Below are 19793 nucleotides of genomic sequence, written 5' to 3'. Positions count from 1 at the left end.
CACAATATTTACAGTAAGTGTGTGTGTGTGTGTGTGTGTGTGTGTGTGTGTGTGTGTGTGCCTAAGAGGGGCAGTTGTGTGGGTCTATGTGGGGGTCCTGGTGAGGTCGGAGTTCACAGTCCTGATGGCCTGAGGAAAGAAACTCCGTCTCAGTCTCTCTGTTCTTGCAGCGTGACTACGGGCGCCTGCCTGACCGCAGCAGCTGAAACAGTCTGTTGTTGGGGTGGTGAGGATCCTTCATGATCCTGCCGGCTCTGGTTCTGCACCTCCTGGTGTACAAGTCCTGCAGGGTGGGAGTGTAGTTCAATAGTGCGCTCAGCCGAACGCACTACTCTCTGCAGAGCCTTCCTGTCCTGAGCGGAGCAGTTGCCAAACCAGGCTGTGATGCTTCCTGTCAGGACGCTCTCTACAGCTCCAGAGTAGAAGGACTGAAGGATCCTCTGGGAAACTTTAAATTTCCTCAGCTGCCTGAGGTGGTAGAGGCGCTGCCTTGCCTTTCTCACCAGAGTGTCTGTGTTCGTTGACCATGTCAGATCCTCGGTGATGTGGACTCCCAGGTATTTATACCCGCTCACCCTCTCCACAGTAGTCCCGTTAATCCCCAGTGGTGAGTACGTCCTCTGTTGTTGTACCCTCCTAAAGTCCACAATCAGCTCCTTAGTTTTGGTGACATTCATGATGAGGCTGTTGTCCTGGCACCAGAGTGACAGATCAGCAACTTCCTCCAGGTAGGCCTTCTCGTCGTTGTCGGAGATCAGGCCCACCACCACTGTGTCATCCGCAAACTTGATGATGGTGTTGGTGCTGAACCTGGCCACACAGTCATGTGTGTACAGGGAGTACAGTAGGGGGCTGAGGACGCAACCCTGGGGGGATCCTGTGTTCAGGGTGAGGGATTTGGAGGTGTGTCTGCCCACCCTGACCACCTGTGGCCTGGCGGTCAGGAAGTCCAGGATCCAAGCACACAGGGGTGTTCAGTCCCAGCTCAATCAGCTTGCCGGCCAGTCTGGAGGGACTATGGTGTTGAAAGCTGAACTATAATCAATGAACAGCAGACTCACATAGCTGCCCCTCTGGCTGTCCAGATGAGAGAGTGTGGTGTGCAGTACCTGGGAGACAGCATCATCCGTGGATCTGTTTGGGCGATAAGCAAACTGCAGCGGGTCCATGGAGGAAGGGAGGAAGGCGCAGATGTAGTCCTTTATCAGCCTCTCAAAGCATTTCATGACCACCGAGGTGAGGGCCACGGTCGGTAGTCATTCATACATGCTGCAGGAGCATTCTTGGGCACAGCCACTATAGTGTATCTCTTGGAGGAGGCGGGGACCACGGACTCAGCCAGGGAGAGGTTGAATATTGTGGTGAACACTGGAGCTAGCTGGTTAGCACAGGTCTTCAGTACTCGCCCAGATATGCCATCTGGACCTGCAGCTTTCCTGGTGTTCACCCTCAACAGAGCCCTCCTCACACTGTGCTCGGTCACAGAGAGTGTGTGTTCATCCCCAGCGGTAGAACTCACCTCGGCTATGCTAACGGTGTTGTTGTTAGCCGGCGAGCTAGCGCTGTTGTTGCTAGCCTCAAACCGTGCATATGGTATGTGTGTGTGTGTATATATGGTCTCAATCTCTAGTTTCAAGTCTTCTTTAACACAGTAGAATCAGAATCAGCTTTATTGGCCATGTGTGTGTAACATGTAATTTGACTCGGGTTGCACGTTGCTCATGTCGTACATATGAACATAAGATATACAATAAACAAGGGAAATATAACTAGTATGTACAACAAATACATACATGTTGAATAATACATATGAACAATTGTAAATAATATATACTACAGCTTAGCATAGCCTAGAGTTGTGTGCATAAATGTTATGTGTAAAGTGGAAAAATCACTGTGGAAGGTTAGAAGCTTCAGCAGGGCATTCCGGCGCCTGACTGAACAAAGAAGATAACAGTGACACACGAAAGAAACTTAAATGAACCACACATCCTAGGTTTGAACAGAACAAAGCAACATTCATGCTCACATGAACAGGAAAGTCACAGGAGACATCTACGGAGCGCAGATAAGACAAGAAATGGCCCAACTGTTCCAACTATTATCCGGATTCAACCACAGGCTCTCTCTCTGCCACTCACACACACACTTACATACACACATGGCCTCTCTGAACCCTCACACACACACACCTGTACTGGCCCTTTGTAACTATCCTGGGATCGTCCTAGATGCAGCACATCCCATCTCGGAAGAGATAAGACTATCTTAGAAGACTCCCAAGCTCAGTGGAAGAAGCTTCAAAGAAAGCAACAAGTGAAACATGTCTTTTCTTTTCCCACACTTTTTCACAACATATGCATTCATTGGCGGGCCGAGAAGGACCAATGACTGAGCGACAGTGGTGGAGGCGGAGAGAGGAAGAACCAATGAGAAGACACCGCCCTCTCTTCACTGGACCAATCAGACCTGTTCTTGATGACTATTTAAACTGTCGCGCGCTCTGCTCAAGCACCTCTCTCTGGTCTGAAATACCTTAGGTGTCAGACTGATGGGGTCCATGCATGATGTCTACTTGTATCCTGATTTTGAATAAAACGCTTAATAGATTTAAAGTAAAGTCTACCGCTGTTTTCTTCCAGTCAGAGCCATCCGGTGGAGATCCTGGTCAACCTCAAAACAATGACCCATGAATTTGGGATATTAGTGCAAAAAGAAAAACTCTGACTGTACGTCAACGCTCCTTGGCTTCATGCGTATCGCCTCATTTCTGGTTGCCAGCGTGTCTGCTTTCTGAAAATTTAGATGCGCGTATTCAAACACTCGCATCTCTTCTTCTTTTAGCGACTTATTTTCACATTGTTTACTTCTGCTAAGGTTAGCTACCATACGTTAGCTTAGCATCTAGCGATGGCTTCCTTCTCTTCCTCTTCCTCTCCCCTCCCACTCCCTCTTGCTCAGTGTGTCACATGTTTAGCTATTCCTCTGCCTCCCTTTATCATAACGGTACATGCAAGGGCGCAGGTTTGCATATGGTCACAACCAAAGTTTTGGGAAAGATACACTTGTCCCCAACTATATTTTGGGTTAAACATCTCTCTTGTTCTGCCTGTTTTGTGATATACATGCCTAAAAGGTGCCTAGTGCGTGTTATGGGAGCGGCGGCACTGGTAGTAGTGTATAGCATGCCGCACAAACAACAATGCAACTAGTGGAGGCGGCAAGGTGCTCAGTGTTGCCAGATTGGAAATGGTGAAGTATCGTACCAAAGGCTCAAAATTGTCATATTTTGAGGATAATTATCGTGTATCTGGCAACACTGAGATCGGTCGACCAATGACTTATCTCTACAGTCAGAGCTCGCGCAAGAAGGTGGAACGTAAGGGAGATACCATTTCCAAAACTTGTAAGGGGTAATAACTACTTTGTGAAAGACCCAGAGAAACACAAATATCCGACGAAGCAAAATCCCAGACGTTTTTGGAATCCCTGCCGGACGCACTTTTTAGGTCTCAAAAAGAGGACATGTCTGGGGAAAAGAGGACGTCTGGTCACCCTAATATAATACAGCCTCATATTAGTTGAGTTTGGTCTCAGCATTGATATTGTTGACCCGGTTGTAGATAAGACAATGTCACCAAAAAAGAAAAGAGATATCTGAAGTTCTTTCACCACCCACCAGAGGGTCGTTGTAGTTAGCTAGTAGCATACTAACTACCCACGCAGTGCAAACCTGCATCATTTTGAAACGCATTCAGGTTGAGGAAGCAGCAGCTGGACCATCGAGGCTCCAGGTGAGGTCTCACTCACCTACCATTCACTTACAAAGCCTTGATTGGTGATGCTCCATCATATCTTAACGAGCTTGTAGTACCATATTGCCCCACTAGAGAGCTTGTAGTACCATATTGGCCCACTAGAGAGCTTGTAGTACCATATTGGCCCACTAGAGAGCTGCCTTACTAAATGCGGGGCTACTTGTGGTTCCAAGAGTCTTAAAAAGTAGGATGGGAGCCAGAGCCTTCAGTTATCAAGCTCCTCTTTTATGGAACCAGCTTCCACCTTCAGTCCGGGAGGCAGACACAGTCACCTCATGTAGAGTAGACTGAAGACGTTCCTCTTATAGTTCGGGCTGGATCAGGTTCACCTGGTCAAGTCCCTAGAGATGCTGCTATACGCTTATTCGATAAAAATAACATTTTCAATTCAGCGAATTTTGTTTAGCCCAATTATCACATTCTATTCAATTCAGTTCATTTGTATAGCCCAATTTCACAAATTACAAATTTGTCTCGGAGTGCTTTACAATCTGTACACATAAACATCCCTGTCCCAAAACATCACATCGGATCAGGAGAAACTCCCAAATAACCCTTCAGGGGGAAAAAAGGGAAGAAACCTTCAGGAGCGCAACAGAGGAGGATCCCTCTCCAGGATGGACAGGTGCAATAGATGTAATGGGTACAGAAGGACAGATTTAGAGTTAAAATACATTCAATGAATATGACAGAGTGTATGAATAGTTCGTAGTAGGCATATTCCACGATTAAGACCTCCACGATCCACCTGGCAGATGGAGGTAGAGAGGAAGAGTGGGCAGAGTCTCAACAGTGGGCAGAGTCTCAACAGGCCAGTGGCGTAGTCGGTAGTAGGAATTCCACGACCCAGACCTCGATGATCCATCAGGCAGATAGGATCTATGCCGTCTCATAGGGTCCGATGACCCCATGAGACGTGAAGTCAAAAGGACTTCGGGGAGAAAGCAGAGTTAGTAATGTGTGATGGAGAGATGAAAATTCATTTACACATCCAGCAGTATTCACGTGTGGGTGTGTTAAGTCATGCTTTACTTGGAGCTCTGCTCGAATCTCTTCCCTCTGCTTGGCTGCTCAGCGCTCCGACATGTGTTCATCAGCTGGTTGCTGGCTGGTCTGGGGGTTCTCAGCAGGTTGTGGCTTTATGAGAGTTATTTTACTGGAAACCAAAACAATGAGCTGAAAGCTGATACAACGCTCCAGCTGAGGCGATCATTGTCTATGGGTTTATACAAGTGACCACCTTCACATCACATGGTGCATATGGAAACATAGTAGTGGCGCTTTAACCTTTGCTGCTTCATTGGCCTGAAGGGGGGAGCGGAGCTTTGTTCAGTTGGATACGACCACAACCTCACGGGCTCTTACTGGTTTCTGTTGTCTAAAAAGATTTAATCAGAGGCTTTCTTGGATATAGAACAAGTAGATACAAAGAAGGCAAAAAGAGGGAGAGTCCATGAGAATAGTGGTAATCTGTGGGACGTCTGATGGACGGATTTCAGAGAGTGAGACAAAGGCTCCCCTGTGTACCCATCAACACGCAGCGCAGACCCCCCCAGACAGTGACTCAACACAGGGATGCATCTGTTAAGTATTTTGCCTTTATACACACACACACACAGACACACCCAGACACACACACTATTCCTTTTCACGCATTGAAAGCCAAACAATAACCTAATTTGAAACATATTTCTGCCTTCAAGAAGCCTTTGGATGGATATTGTGTTTCCATTAATATAGGGTAATGAAAATAACTCCCCCAACACACTCCTGGATGTGTTCTACCCTGCCCATTGCTCATGTTAAGAGCCTGCTTGTGTCTGCATCACAGCATGTCAATGAGATGTGTTAGTCAGCGGAGACAGGAATGACAGGAATGACGCTGTGTGGACATTGACAGGCTGAACTATCCACACAGACCGAGAGCTGCAGATGCCGGCCGTGTCCCGACTTGAAGTTTGGCTCCTCTGCTCCTTGACTCAGTGCCATCATGCATTCTGTCTCTTGCAAACACCGACAGGAGGAGGTCAGGACCGACCGACGTGCTCTGATAACAGACCAGGCAGCAGTCCACAGACCGACCGGCCATCAGTGCAGCAGGATGAACACCGGGTCATTTCAGATATTGTGTCTCTACTGATTAATACAACTGAATGAATGCTGATCGATCAGTTTCTCCTCAGTCTTCTTCCCAAAACAAATCAATGGGTGCAATCATGTTTAAATTATAAATGTATAATAAATGCAGTGCACAAAATCCTAAAACTAATTTCACCAATGCACAGTGCCTATGCATCATAAGTTATAACAATTAGACACTTTGATTTATCTTAATGAAATGGACTGTGTCTCAATTTAATATATACAGACACACAGTGTACACGCATGCACACACCCGAGAACACGTTTTATAATGTTCTTTTCCCACATGAAGGCAAACACCCAGACCTGTGACGAGAGCGAGAGAGCATGACCGGAGACAGACAGCAGGTTGGAATGTTGGCCTTAACTCTTTATAGGGCACTCATTGAAATACTTTGAAATTCAAAATGTCAACACTACAGTGCTATTAGAGGACATAACAATACTGTTTTACTGTTGTGAGATTAGAAAATAATATTGTTTTTAGGTAGAAAATCAACATCAACGAAGTACCCATATTTGGTTCTTTGCCCGTTTGTGGTAGAAAATGAAGTGCCCATATTTGGGTTTTTTCCCATTTGTGGTAAAGAAAATCCAACAAGTGTATATATTAAAAAAATACAATAAATACATATACAAGGTGAAAGGAGCATGCATTAAATAATATTCTAACATCACTTTTAGAGGATTAAGAAGTGTAAACACGTGCTGTTACTGGAACAGTCAACATACACATCAATATAAGGCCACAACATGTGGCCACTTATTCACTGCAGGGTTTCTGCACAGGTGAATATTGCAAACCCTGCAAACCACATGTGATTTTTGATTTGTTGGCCTTCCTGCTGCAGTACTTGCAGGTCTGGTGTTCGGCATCGACAGGGACATGAAGAGGAACCGATGGAACCGGTCAGCATCACTTGGGTGTGGCTGGACCGACTCAGGGGTATCTGGCTGTCAACAGAGGTCAATAAGCTCCTTCTGGAGCCAGATGAGGCTGGCCTCGGGCTGCAGGCAGCCCTAAAGACCTTGATTCTGAAATCCTTCAGGCACGGGCCTTTGACACCAGGAGTAGGCAAACAGTGCATGTACTCCTGGTGTCAAAGGCCAGTGTCTGAAGGATTGGCTGGGTGAAGTCCATGTGATTATTGAGCTCACTGAGGCACGGAAGTGCCCATATACGGTTACTTGTCCAATAAAGGGTTATGGCTCACTTGGGATACAAATAATGTATGAAGGAGAAGAGGGAGAAGAAGGAGACAGAACGAGAGATGAAGAGTAAAGAGCAGAGGGTGAATGAGGAAAAAGAGGAAGAAAGAACAGAGAAAGGAGGAGGAGAGGACAAAGGGAGGAGGGGAGATGGTGAAAGAGAACTAAAGCACTCAGTCAATCCTTCACAACTAGAGTACCATCAAAACAAGTTGATTGAATTCAGAATATGTTAGGCAGCAGTTTACAACAGGAATAATAAACTCAACACACTGGGGGCTTTACTGGGGGGACGGGGACGTATCAAATCTCATCAGCTCACACTGTTACCATAGCATCTCAACACGCACGCATACTGGACCCAGATGTCCAACAGTGATGATGTCACAGGGCTAGAATAATGGAGACAGCTGCTCAGAAAGCTCAGAGCTCATGTTATGTAGTCAAAGCTTATGGAAGTACATAGTTATGAAGTATGTTTTTAAAGTTGCAGTTACATGCTTTCCCCCTCCCGATGCAGACGTGAATGACCCTGCATCAATGTGACCAAACATAATCGTGAGTCTGGGCCTCAGTGACTGTCCGTCACGCTCGTTTCTCTTCTGTTACTGATGAGGCGGAGCTTACGCTCACAGCATTGTACTTTTTGGGGGGGGGGGGGGGGGGATGGAGAAACGCAGGTTCAGCTCTTTTCCCATGTTTAAATAGAACGGGCACTCGGTAGAACGCATACCTTCGCCGCAGGCACTTTTTTGGTACCTTTTCATGACCTTAACCTTTGACCCGATCCATCCCAAAATCTAATCAAATGGTCCCCGGATAATAACCAATCATCCCACCATTTCATGCGATTCGGTTTAATACTTTTTGAGTTATGCCAATAACACACAAACAAATAAATACACAGCGATCAAAATATAACCTTCCGCAGAATGCGAAGGTAACAATGTTGTAATATGTTAAATATCCTAGGATAACTAATGTTGTAATTTCAACATAAAAGTGATCTTCTGTAAAAAAATTAATTAAAAAAAATCACAAATTCATATCACTAATCTCATTTTATTCCAGTTATGAACCAGAAACATCATACAAGACCTCTCCGTGGGCTCAGAGCTCTCTCTCCCAGCCAGCAGGATGTTTACAATGCGTCTGCTGCTATTGTCCATTGTCCCTGGCTGTGGTGGAGCTTTCACACAAGCAAATACCTCGGCATCGAGAGTGAACTCAAACTCAGGGCAGAGCCGGGGCAGGAAGTCAGAGCCAGGGCAGGAAGTCAGAGGGCAAACATGTAGTAGTCCATCCTATACTGGACACCTGATTCTATACCATGAGGAAAACACTAACACAATAAACACTTGGAGCTGGTGTTAGAAAGGTAAATGGACTGGATGCGGTGGGCGTGGCTAACAGGTGCCCTGGATGAGCTGACGAGGTGGGTGTGGCTACACAGGTGCACCTGATGAGCTGACTAGGTGGGTGTGGCTAACAGGTGCACTGGATGAGCTGATGAGGTGGGTGTGGCTAACAGGTTCACTGCATGAGCTGACGAGGTGGGTGTGGCTAACAGGTTCACTGCATGAGCTGATGAGGTCGGTGTGGCTAACAGGTGCACTGGATGAGCTGACGAAGTGGGTGTGGCTAACAGGTGCACTGGATGAGCTGAAGAGGTGGGTGTGGCTAACAGCTTCACTGCATGAGCTAACGAGGTGTTCTCCGTTATCTAGCCCAAAAGGAGCCGACTGCTAACGTTAACTCAGATTCCTCCAGTCGTAATCCTCAATGTAGCATCATCAGGGACAGTTCACTGTATCAGGAGGACGTGTTCTTTAGCCCTGAACCCTGGTACCTCTGAACCCTGGTAGCTCTACACCCTTGATAAGCACATTAATCAATGAGTTATTGGTTGAACACAACGTGCCCTTTTCAAGCATAATCACTGTTTTCTGGCATGTACAAATGTATGACTGTATAATCAAGTAAATGATTAGCAGATGAAAATAAACCTGATGTATCCTTAATTTCTAACACTTGAAAGCAGCAAGTAAAATAAGAGACGCGTTACTTTAGACTAGCCTAGATGGCTAATGCTCATTCTTAAGTCATTTCCAATGTTGTACTTGTCTTGATCCACAGCTCCTCATCTCTGTCTGTTAAACTCATTGGATTTGAGCTGCTGGAGGCCCTCCTCCATCCACAGGAGGGCCACGCTGCAGAGACTGAACCAAGCCCAACACAATGTCTGAACATCAATCAAATGCATATGTCCAAGAAAATATCATTGAAAAATAGATATGTTGTTGCCCTCACTAAAGACCCACGGAGCTCTCCTCTGAGGTCACATCATGGGGGTTGGTCAGAGATCTCGGCTCCCAGCTGTTCCCCCACTCCACCCTGCAGGGCTCCTGATGATGCTGGGAGCAGCCTGCAGCACAGGGCGGCCCACACCCTTTATACCAATTAATCACTCCTCCTCCTCCTCCCATCTCCTCTCCTACCACATGGTCCTTTGTATCCCTAACTTCCTTATTACTGCTGAGATGAAACCTTCAGTTAACTCTATGGATCATACTCGTGGATATATATATATATATTATGATTCAGTGTTATATTACGCTAATGCACACAAGGATGCTAATAAGATGAAGCTATTAAAGATGATAAAAAACAGTAAATAACAACAAAAAGACAATTAATGAAATTGTTGTCCTGTTATTGGGCCTAATAATAAAGAGAACAAAGTAAACCACTACTTGACACCATAGTTGTAGATTGTGTCCTGACATCAGAGCCATATATATATATATACATATGTGTGTGTGTGTGTGTATAATTGTCTTTATGCAGGAGTGTGCAGTGGTTATAAGGAGCAGAGCTTACCTTTGTCGCTGTTCTCCATGCTTCACATCAATAGACAATGGAGTGCATGTGGGCGTGCCTGTCAACCCCCAGCAGTGACTGACAGCTGTGTCGGCCAATGGTCCTCTCTGTTACAGGAGGCGGGACTTCTGTGGTTCAGAGCCCTGTGGGACCTTTCTCCTCAAGGTGATAGAGGAGTTATGGTGTCCTCAAATAAAGAGAAATGGAATTACAGACCTATGTATTTGAATTATTATTATTTATATTAACACCTAAGCAGAATTTTAATGTGATGTTGTTCTCATCTAAAAATCAACAAATAATAAAATCATAATCATAGCTTCATTATTTTAATTGAGTTATTGTTTCTGTAGCTGTCATGGTGTGTCACAGATGTCGCAGCGAGAGAGGACCCAAATGCCGACATAACTTCTGCAAAAAACAATGTTTAATCCAACAAACCAGACAGGACGACAAAACGCGGACCAAACAGTACAAATCCACACTGGGAATGAGACGAACAGGGTTTACATACACAGGCAAGGTGAGAGGATTGGGCAACGGGGAACGAGACACAGGTGAACACAATGAGGGAGGGACCAGCAATCACACAGAAGGAAACAATCAGGACCAGGGCAGACAATCACAGGGAGACAGTTGACACAAGGACTTCAAAACAAGACACAAAACAAGACACAAACTCCAGATCATGACAGTAGCTAATTTATAGAGAACATGTCTGACCCCTAACCCTGACCCCATATGAGGGATCTGGGAGGATGTCGGACGGAGACCCAGCCACTAAACATGTGGAACAAGAGAAGAGGGGACATGTTATATTATTTATTATAATGTTTGTTGAAGATGTTTTGGTAACATGCAGTCATGGTAAAAAAAGGCACTAAAATGTAAAACTTGAAATTGGGAAATGCAGAGAAAAAGAGAAGCTAAACATACACACACACAACACAGATACACAACACAGAAACAAGCACAACAAAGACACACACACATGCACATACACAACAGACACACACACACACGCACACACAACACACGCGCACAGACCAGCGGCTGGTGAAATTTGGGGGGGGGGGGGGGCGCAGTTGGGCGGCGCGGTTTAAATAGCACTCCACAATGAGAAGAAAAGAGGTTTTGAGTAGAATATTGTAAAAAATAAAGCTTTATTTCAAGAACACAGTGCTCAACACTGTCCAATAACAACTAAACAAACAAAACATTGGATTCAGAAAGAGATGCATCACATTGTACATTGGCCCCACTACTTGTAAAGAAATTTAGCCCTCCTCTCTTTCAAGTTGGCAAACTTCTCAATGACTCTCTGCTTAAAGTCAATCATGTCTGTGACCAGCCATTTTTCCATTGAGAGCATGGCTAAGGCATTCAGTCTCTCCTGAGTCATGGTGTCTTGAGAAAGGTTTTAACCCTTTTCAGTGTTGAAAAACACCTCTCAGCCTCAGCAGTGGTCATGGGAGTTGTGATGATGATTTTCAGCAGTGTTTGTGTCTCTGAAAATACCTCCGATAGATTATTTTCCATGAACAACTGGAAAAGATCCACAGCACCACAACAGGATCGAAATTCCTCTGTGCCATAGATGAGGCTAAGCTCTGTCTTCAGCTTACTTCCATTGAGCATTGGATAGGCCTTCAATGTGGTGGCCAGAGCAACTTCAGGGAATACATTGACGTAGCATTCAAACTGGGGGCCCTGCAGTAAGGTGGCACTGATGAGGTGGTCTTTGAAGGCAAAGCGTTCCCTGGTGTGTCCAAGTATGGTGTCACAAACCTACAGATAAATATAGAGCGAGAGACAGACAGATAGGTTGTGGGGAAATATCTACTACAAACAGGCTTCATACTACAGACAAAAGCCAACAATCAGAGTTGACAAAAAAATACATTTTGTGTGTCTGGATGGCTCATCAACATAGACAAAAGGCCAGGAGCCACCTTGATGCTCGAGCCTGGAGCTATCACTTTTTTGACACTCACCTCTGCAGCGATCCTTCCAAGCTCATCTTCCTTCATAGCCCGGCGCTTCCTCGGCTGCTCAGAGCCACTGCGTTGCTCCACCACCATTGCATCGATTGGATCTCTGCAAATAAAAAGAATACTTTACAAATCATATTTGTCTTATTACTATGGTTGATGTAAAAGAAGAATGTTGTGACTACGCTTACAGAATAATAACAATAATGAAATTACCAGATTTTTTGTATGTCCGCTTGGAACTGCTGGATGCATGTATTTATATGGACTGAATCTATTTTTCTCTTCTGGAGCTTGGCATAGAGGATGTCCACGTGTGGCATTATCCCATGGAACAGTTGAAGGAAGAAGTTGAAATCAGGATCCTCCAGTAGCCTGATGTGGCCCCCTGCTTCTTGGCTGGTCTTGTCATCAAAGCCACCTAATGCTCGAATTCTTCCAAAGCATTCAATGAGGTCATCTTTATGCTCAAACACAGTGTAAATAACCCCTTAAAAGGTTTATTGTTTTGTGTTGATTGCCTTATTTTGTATCTGTTTTATTGGTTTTGATGTATGCCTTTTTATATTGTATTGTTTTAATGATTTTGTATATGTTTTAATCTACTTCCGCTTTGAGCTAAATGTGACTTTTATTTTGAAATGTTAAAAGGAAGCGCACCTTTATTTTATGTAATATACAAACTTGACGGTACGGCTAAATGTTACGGAGGGATGCGCATTTTATTTAAAGTTTGATAGTTTTAATGGACCCGTAGAGGCTAATGCTCTTAAGGTGGTGACAAGGAGGTATTAATTCAAGAGTTTTGGTTCATGTTTATACAACGAAAGAAAGCAAATAAAGAAGTTCACCAGCAGTAAAGTCTCACGCCGATTGATATACGGGGATCCGTTACATACAGTATTAACGGCATGGCTGCGAAAGTTCCACCTCACGTTGCTGGCTGTTGGCAGTCTATGGACCACTGTTTCATCAAGGACAGCGGTCCGCTTGGAAGATCTTGAAAAGAACGCAGCAAATCCACCCAGGTCGGAAAAAAAGTTTTTAACTTTGACTATGTTAGATACAACCGCGACGCGGTGATCCTTGACTTGACTTCCGGTCTACAGAGGGGGACGCTGGTGAAATTAACGCCACTCCGTCTGGTCTGTTTTTTGTTTTTATTTGTTTGACCTTCTCCCAAATTCACACCCACACTATTTCTTTTTGTTTTGTTTGTTGTTTTTGTTTTGTTTGCTACCTGTCACACCTGCTCTCCACTGCCACAAACAGCTGGCTTGCTAGCTAGCTAGCTGACGCCTACCCGCGAACCTACCGGCTTCCTACCAGATACTCCTGCCCTCGGTCCCAGCGGTTCAGCTCCGACGGCCTGCCTGCCGCGGATCGTGCCGGCCACTTCTCCTGCTCTCCACCTCATACCTCCTCCCTGGACAACTAGCCGGCTGGCCGCCGGTCTCCCGCTAGCAGTCGGCTACTAACGAGCCAGCCTCTCACCTACCACGTCCACTTCAACCACCCCGGCTGCCATGACTCTACAATACTCCTCCTCACAACTCCTCAAACTAAACAACTGCTCTGCTACTCCGTTAATTGCAGCCATCACAGCACTTGGACTCCTCCGCCGTCGCCGTTACATCCACAGAGCCTCCCGTAGTATTTACTCCCTGCCTGATCGCTTCACTCATTTCATCCCCTCCCTCTGGTCCGCACATCGCATCGCCGCAACTACTGCACGTCCCCACTACAACAACCTGAACGAGCGCGCTGCCTGGCTCCGCCCACTTTCCAAAGCATCCCAGCATGTCAAAATTCACCCACACCTCAAGGTTGCTCTGTTCAACACCCGTTCCATCAACAACAAGGGCCTCTTACTAAACAAATTCATCATGGAAAATAATCTGGACTTTCTCTGTTTAACTGAAACCTGGCAAACCCCACATGACTACTTCTCATTAAATCAAACCACTCCCCCTGGATATTCATACATTGACAAGCCACGCCTCCATGGGCGTGGTGGTGGAATAGCCACAATTATGCGAAATGACATCAACACAACTGCAATAACCATCCTCGTTCGAACACCTTGTTTTTAAACTGTCTGGTCCCAAACCCCTGATTACTACAGCCATTTATCGACCCCCTAAACCTAACCCTGCTTTCCCCTCTGAACTATCTGAATTCCTCACAGAACTCTGCGCCATCTCTCCATCCATCCTGCTACTCGCTGACTTCAACATACACGTCGACTCTCCTGACTCCACAAGCACCAAAGAACTCCTGGACATCTTCAACTACTTCAACATCACCCAACATGTCGACTTTCACACCCATAAAAAAGGACATACACTTGACCTGGTCTGCACCTCCGGCATTACCATCTCCAATTTCACCAGCATTGACCTCACCATCTCAGAATATGTCTGCCTAAATGAATCGACTCCTCCAAGTCATATTAATACTCACATTCCTCGAGGCACCGGTCGAGGAGGTGGAGTAGCAGCCATCTTTGACTCGAGCCTATTAATAAATCCTAAACCTAAATTACACTACACCACATTTGAAAGCCTTGTTCTTAGTCTTTCACATCCAACCTGGAAAACACTACAGCCAATTCTATTTGTGATTCTGTACCGGCCACCAGGTCCATATTCAGAGTTTATATCTGAATTCTCAGAATTTATATCAAGTTTGGTTCTTAAAACTGATAAAGTTATTATTGGAGGAGATTTTAATATCCATGTGGATGTTGATAATGATTGCCTAGGTGCTGCATTCATCTCATTGTTGGACTCGATTGGCTTCTGTCAGAGAGTACAGAAACCCACTCACAGCTTTGGCCATACGCTTGATCTTGTTCTTACTTATGGCGTTGACATTGAGCATTTGAAGGTCTTCCCACAGAATCCTCTTCTGTCAGACCACAACCTCATAACTTTTGAATTTATACTACCGGAGTGTACACCGTTAGTCAAAAGTTTCTACACCAGATGTCTAACTGACAGTGCTGTAGCTAAATTTAAAGAAGCGATTCCTTCTGCATTTGATTCGATACCACGTCTCAATATAACAGATGACTCCTGGTCTAACTTTAGTCCGTCCCAGATTGATCATCTTGTTGACAGTGCCACAGGCTCTCTGAGAATGACACTGGACTCGATAGCCCCTCTGAAGAAGAAGACAGTGAGGCAGAGGAGATTTGCTCCCTGGTATAACCCTCAGACCCGCAAACTGAAGCAAACGTCACGAAAGCTTGAAAGCATATGGCGTTCAACTAATCTGGAAGAATCCCGCTTAGTTTGGCGAGATAGTCTTAAAACTTATAAGAAGGCCCTCCGTAATGCCAGAGCAGCCTATTACTCATCAGTAATAGAGAAAAATAAGAACAACCCCAGGTTTCTCTTCAGCACTGTAGCCAGGCTGACAGAGAGTCACAGCACTGTGGAGCCGAGCATTCCTATAGACCTCAGTGGTAATGACTTTATGAACTTCTTGAATGAAAAGATTTTACCTATTGGGACAAGATTAATAATCTCTTGCCCTTAACCAGTGCCAATCTGTCCTCAAGTGGAATGGCCTTGGAAACTGCTGTATGCCCTGGTGTATATTTGGATGGCTTTTCTCCCATCAACCGTGACCAATTATCTTCAACGGTTTCTACTTCTAACACGTCTACCTGTCTCTTGGACCCCATCCCGACGAGGCTGCTTAAAGACGTTTTGCCTTTAATTGGCAGCTCTCTATTAGATATTATCAATGTGTCTCTGCTAACAGGCCACGTACCACACTCCTTCAAAGTAGCTGTCATTAAACCGCTCCTGAAGAAGCCCACTCTGGATCCAGAGGTGTTGGCTAACTACAGACCGATCTCTAACCTCCCCTTCCTCTCCAAGATCCTTGAGAAAGTGGTCGCAAATCAGTTGTGCGACTTTCTACATCATAATAGTTTATTTGAGAAATTTCAATCAGGATTTAGAAAACACCACAACACCGAGACAGCACTGGTGAAAATTACAAATGACCTCTTAATGGCAGCAGATAAAGGACTCATCTCTGTACTGGTCTTGTTAGACCTTAGTGCTGCATTCGACACCATTGACCATGACATCCTATTACAGAGACTGGAGCAGTCGATTGGCATTTCAGGCACGGCACTAATTTGGTTTAAATCCTATTTATCAGATCGATCTCAATTTGTATTTGTAAACGATGACGCCTTGATAACCACCAACGTTAATCACGGAGTTCCACAAGGTTCTGTGCTTGGACCAATTTTATTTACCTTATACATGCTTCCTTTGGGCAATATTATCAGGAAACACTCCATAAACTTTCATTGTTATGCAGATGATACTCAACTATATTTATCGATAAAACCAGAGGAGAGCAACCAACTCGGTAAAATTCAAGCATGTCTTAAAGACATAAAAACATGGATGACCTGCAACTTCTTGATGTTAAACTCAGACAAAACCGAAGTAATTTTAATCGGCCCTGAGCACCTCAGAGATCAATTATCTGGTGATGTGGTTTCTGTAGATAGCATTGCCCTAGCATCCAACACCACTGTAAAGAATCTTAGCGTTATCTTTGATCGGGACTTGTCCTTTAACTCCCACGTAAAGCAAATCTTAAGGACTGCATTCTTTCATCTGCGTAATATTTAAAAAATCAGGCACATCTTGTCTCAAAAAGATGCTGAAAAATTGGTTCACGCATTCGTTACTTCGAGACTGGATTACTGCAACTCCTTATTATCAGGCTGCTCTAATAAGTCTCTTAGGTCCCTCCAGTTGATCCAGAATGCTGCAGCTCGTATTCTCACTAAAACTAAGAAAAGAGATCACATCACTCCTGCACTAGCTGCTCTGCACTGGCTCCCAGTAAAATCAAGAATCACTTTTAAAATTCTTCTCTTAACATACAAAGCCTTGATTGGTGATGCACCATCATATCTTAAGGAGCTTGTAGTACCATATTGCCCCACTAGAGAGCTACGCTCACTAAATGCAGGACTACTTGTAGTTCCTAGAGTCTTAAAAAGTAGAATGGGAGCCAGAGCCTTTAGTTATCAAGCTCCTCTTTTATGGAACTAGCTTCCAATTTCAGTCCGGGAGGCAGACACAGTCACCTCGTTTAAGAGTAGACTTAAGACTTTCCTCTTTGACAGAGCTTATAGTTAGGGCTGAATCAGGTTTGCCCTGGTCCAGCCCCTTGATATGCTGCTATAGGCTTATAGCTGCCGGGGGACGTTTTAGGATGCACTGAGCACTTATCTCCTCTTTTTTTCTCTCCTTAGGGATGAATTTTCATCTCTCAATCACACGTTACTAACTCTGCTTTCTCCCCAGAGTCCTTTTGACTTCAAGTCTCATAGGGTCATCGGACCCTATGAGACGGCATAGATCCTATCTGCCTGATGGATCATCGAGGTCTGGGTCGTGGAATTCCTGCAACTGACGACGCCACTGTCCTGTTGAGACTCCACCCACTGTTGAGACTCCGCCCACTGTTGAGACTCCGTCCACTCCGCCTCCCCACCGCCATCTGCCTGATGGATCGTGGAGGTCTCTATCATGGAATAAGCCTACTATGAACTATTCATACACTCTGTCATATTCATTGAATGTATTTTAACTCTAAATCTGTCCTTCTGTACACATTACATCTATTGCATCTGTCCATCCTGGAGAGGGATCCTCCTCTGTTGCTCTCCTGAAGGTTTCTTCCCTTTTTTTCCCCTGAAGGGTTATTTGGGAGTTTTTCCTGGTCCGATGCGAGGTTTTGGGGCAGGGATGTCTATGTGTACAGATTGTAAAGCACTCCGAGACAAATTAGTAATTTGTGAAATTGGGCTATACAAATAAACTGAATTGAATTTAATTGAATCTCCGACCACCTGGCTATCACCCTGGACATTGACATCCCCATCCCCCATGTGAAGCAGAGTGCCACCATTACATTCCGGAACATTAAATCCATCAATCTCCCCTCGCTCTCCTCCTTGTCTGCTATCGTCTCTTGCCTCTGCTCCTATTCCGACCGCCTCCCCCACTGCCCTGGTCAATTACTATAATCATGCACTCTCCACCTGTCTTGACCTTATCGCCCCCAAAAAAACCAAGCTTGTCTCCTTCAACCATTCTGCCCCCTGGTACACTGACCAACTCCGCCTCTTCAAAAAACAGGGCCGTCGACTAGAATGACTTTCAATAAAAACTGGACTCACTGTTTACCTGGATGCCTTCAAACTCCACCAACAACAATACAAAGATGCACTCAACGCCGCTCGCTCCTCTCATTACTCTTCCATCATCCAATCCGGCTCTAACAACCCCAAAATGCTGTTCTCCACCATCAACAAACTCCTCAAATCCATAGACACCATCACCACCTCCTTCACCACCAGCAAATGCAACTCATTTCTATCCTTATTCAACAACTAAATCACCCAAATACACAATCAGCTGCTTGGTGTGCGTTGGTTGCTGAAATAAATATGTTCCCCAACGAAACCTCTCTGTGCCTGGCTGGTCCTTGGTGCTGGTGGGGGAAACCCACGGGTAGCGGCGTCGGTCCTGCTACAGTGGAGCCCAACGTGGGGCCCCCTGGAACCCAGCGCCTGGAAGGGATGCGGCCAGATCCAGAAGAGGAGCTGATGAACAGCTTGGGCCAGATGCTGGCCCGTATAGAGGAGATGCGGCGGGCAGAGGCGGAGGAGAACCGCGGGTTCCTCAAGGCCCTCCTGGACCCGCCGGCTCAGCGGCTGAACCCCGTTCCCCAGGAGACGTCGGAGCTGCCGACCCCCGAGCCCCAGGACCAGTCGGAGCTACCGAGTCCAGAGCCCCAGGACCCGGCGGAGCTGCCGACCTCCGAGCCCTAGTACCCCGCGGAGCTGCCGACTCCAGAGCCCCATTACCCGGCGGAGCTGCCGATTCCAGAGCCCCATTACCCGGCGGAGCTGCCGACTCCAGAGCCCCAGTACCCGTCGGAGCTGCCGACCTCCGAGCCCCAGTACCCGGCGGAGCTGCCGACTCCAGAGCCCCAGCAAATGCAACTCATTTCTATCCTTATTCAACAACAAAATCACCCAAATACACAACCAGCTAGCTGCCTCCTCCACTACCTCTCCCCCCAGCCCTCTACCTGACCCTCCCCCACCTTCAATCCACTCACTCTCTTCCTTTAGTCCAATCACTAAAACCGACCTCTCCACCATCGTCTCCAGCATGAAGACCTCCACCTGCGCCCTCGACCCCATCCCCTCTTCCTTAGTCAAGGCCTGCCTCCCCTCACTCTCCCTTCTCATCACAAACATCATCAACTCCTCACTCTCCTCTGGTTTTATACCCCCCCCCCCACTTAAGCTCGCTGCTGTCACCCCCGTGCTGAAAAAACGTAGTCTTGACCCTGATATCCCCAACAACTTCCGTCCAATCTCCAACCTCCCCTACCTTTCCAAAATCCTTGAAAGACATGTTGCATCTCAATTAAAATCCCACCTCTATCTCCATAATCTCTACGAACCCTTCCAATCCGGCTTCCGCTCCAAACACAGCACTGAAACCGCCCAACTAAAAATCACAAATGACATACTTCTCTCTGCTGACTCTGGCTTCCTCACCATCCTCATCCTCCTTAGACCTCAGTACCGCCTTTGACACCATCAACCACTCCATCCTCCTCTCACGTCTCCATCACTCCGTTGGCATAACTGGCCCCGCCCTCTCCTGGTTCACCTCATATCTCTCAGATC

This window comes from Pseudoliparis swirei, chromosome 21, assembly GCF_029220125.1.
Source record: "Pseudoliparis swirei isolate HS2019 ecotype Mariana Trench chromosome 21, NWPU_hadal_v1, whole genome shotgun sequence".
Taxonomy (NCBI): Eukaryota; Metazoa; Chordata; class Actinopteri; order Perciformes; family Liparidae; genus Pseudoliparis; species Pseudoliparis swirei.
Note: the sequence above shows the minus strand (reverse complement) of the source record.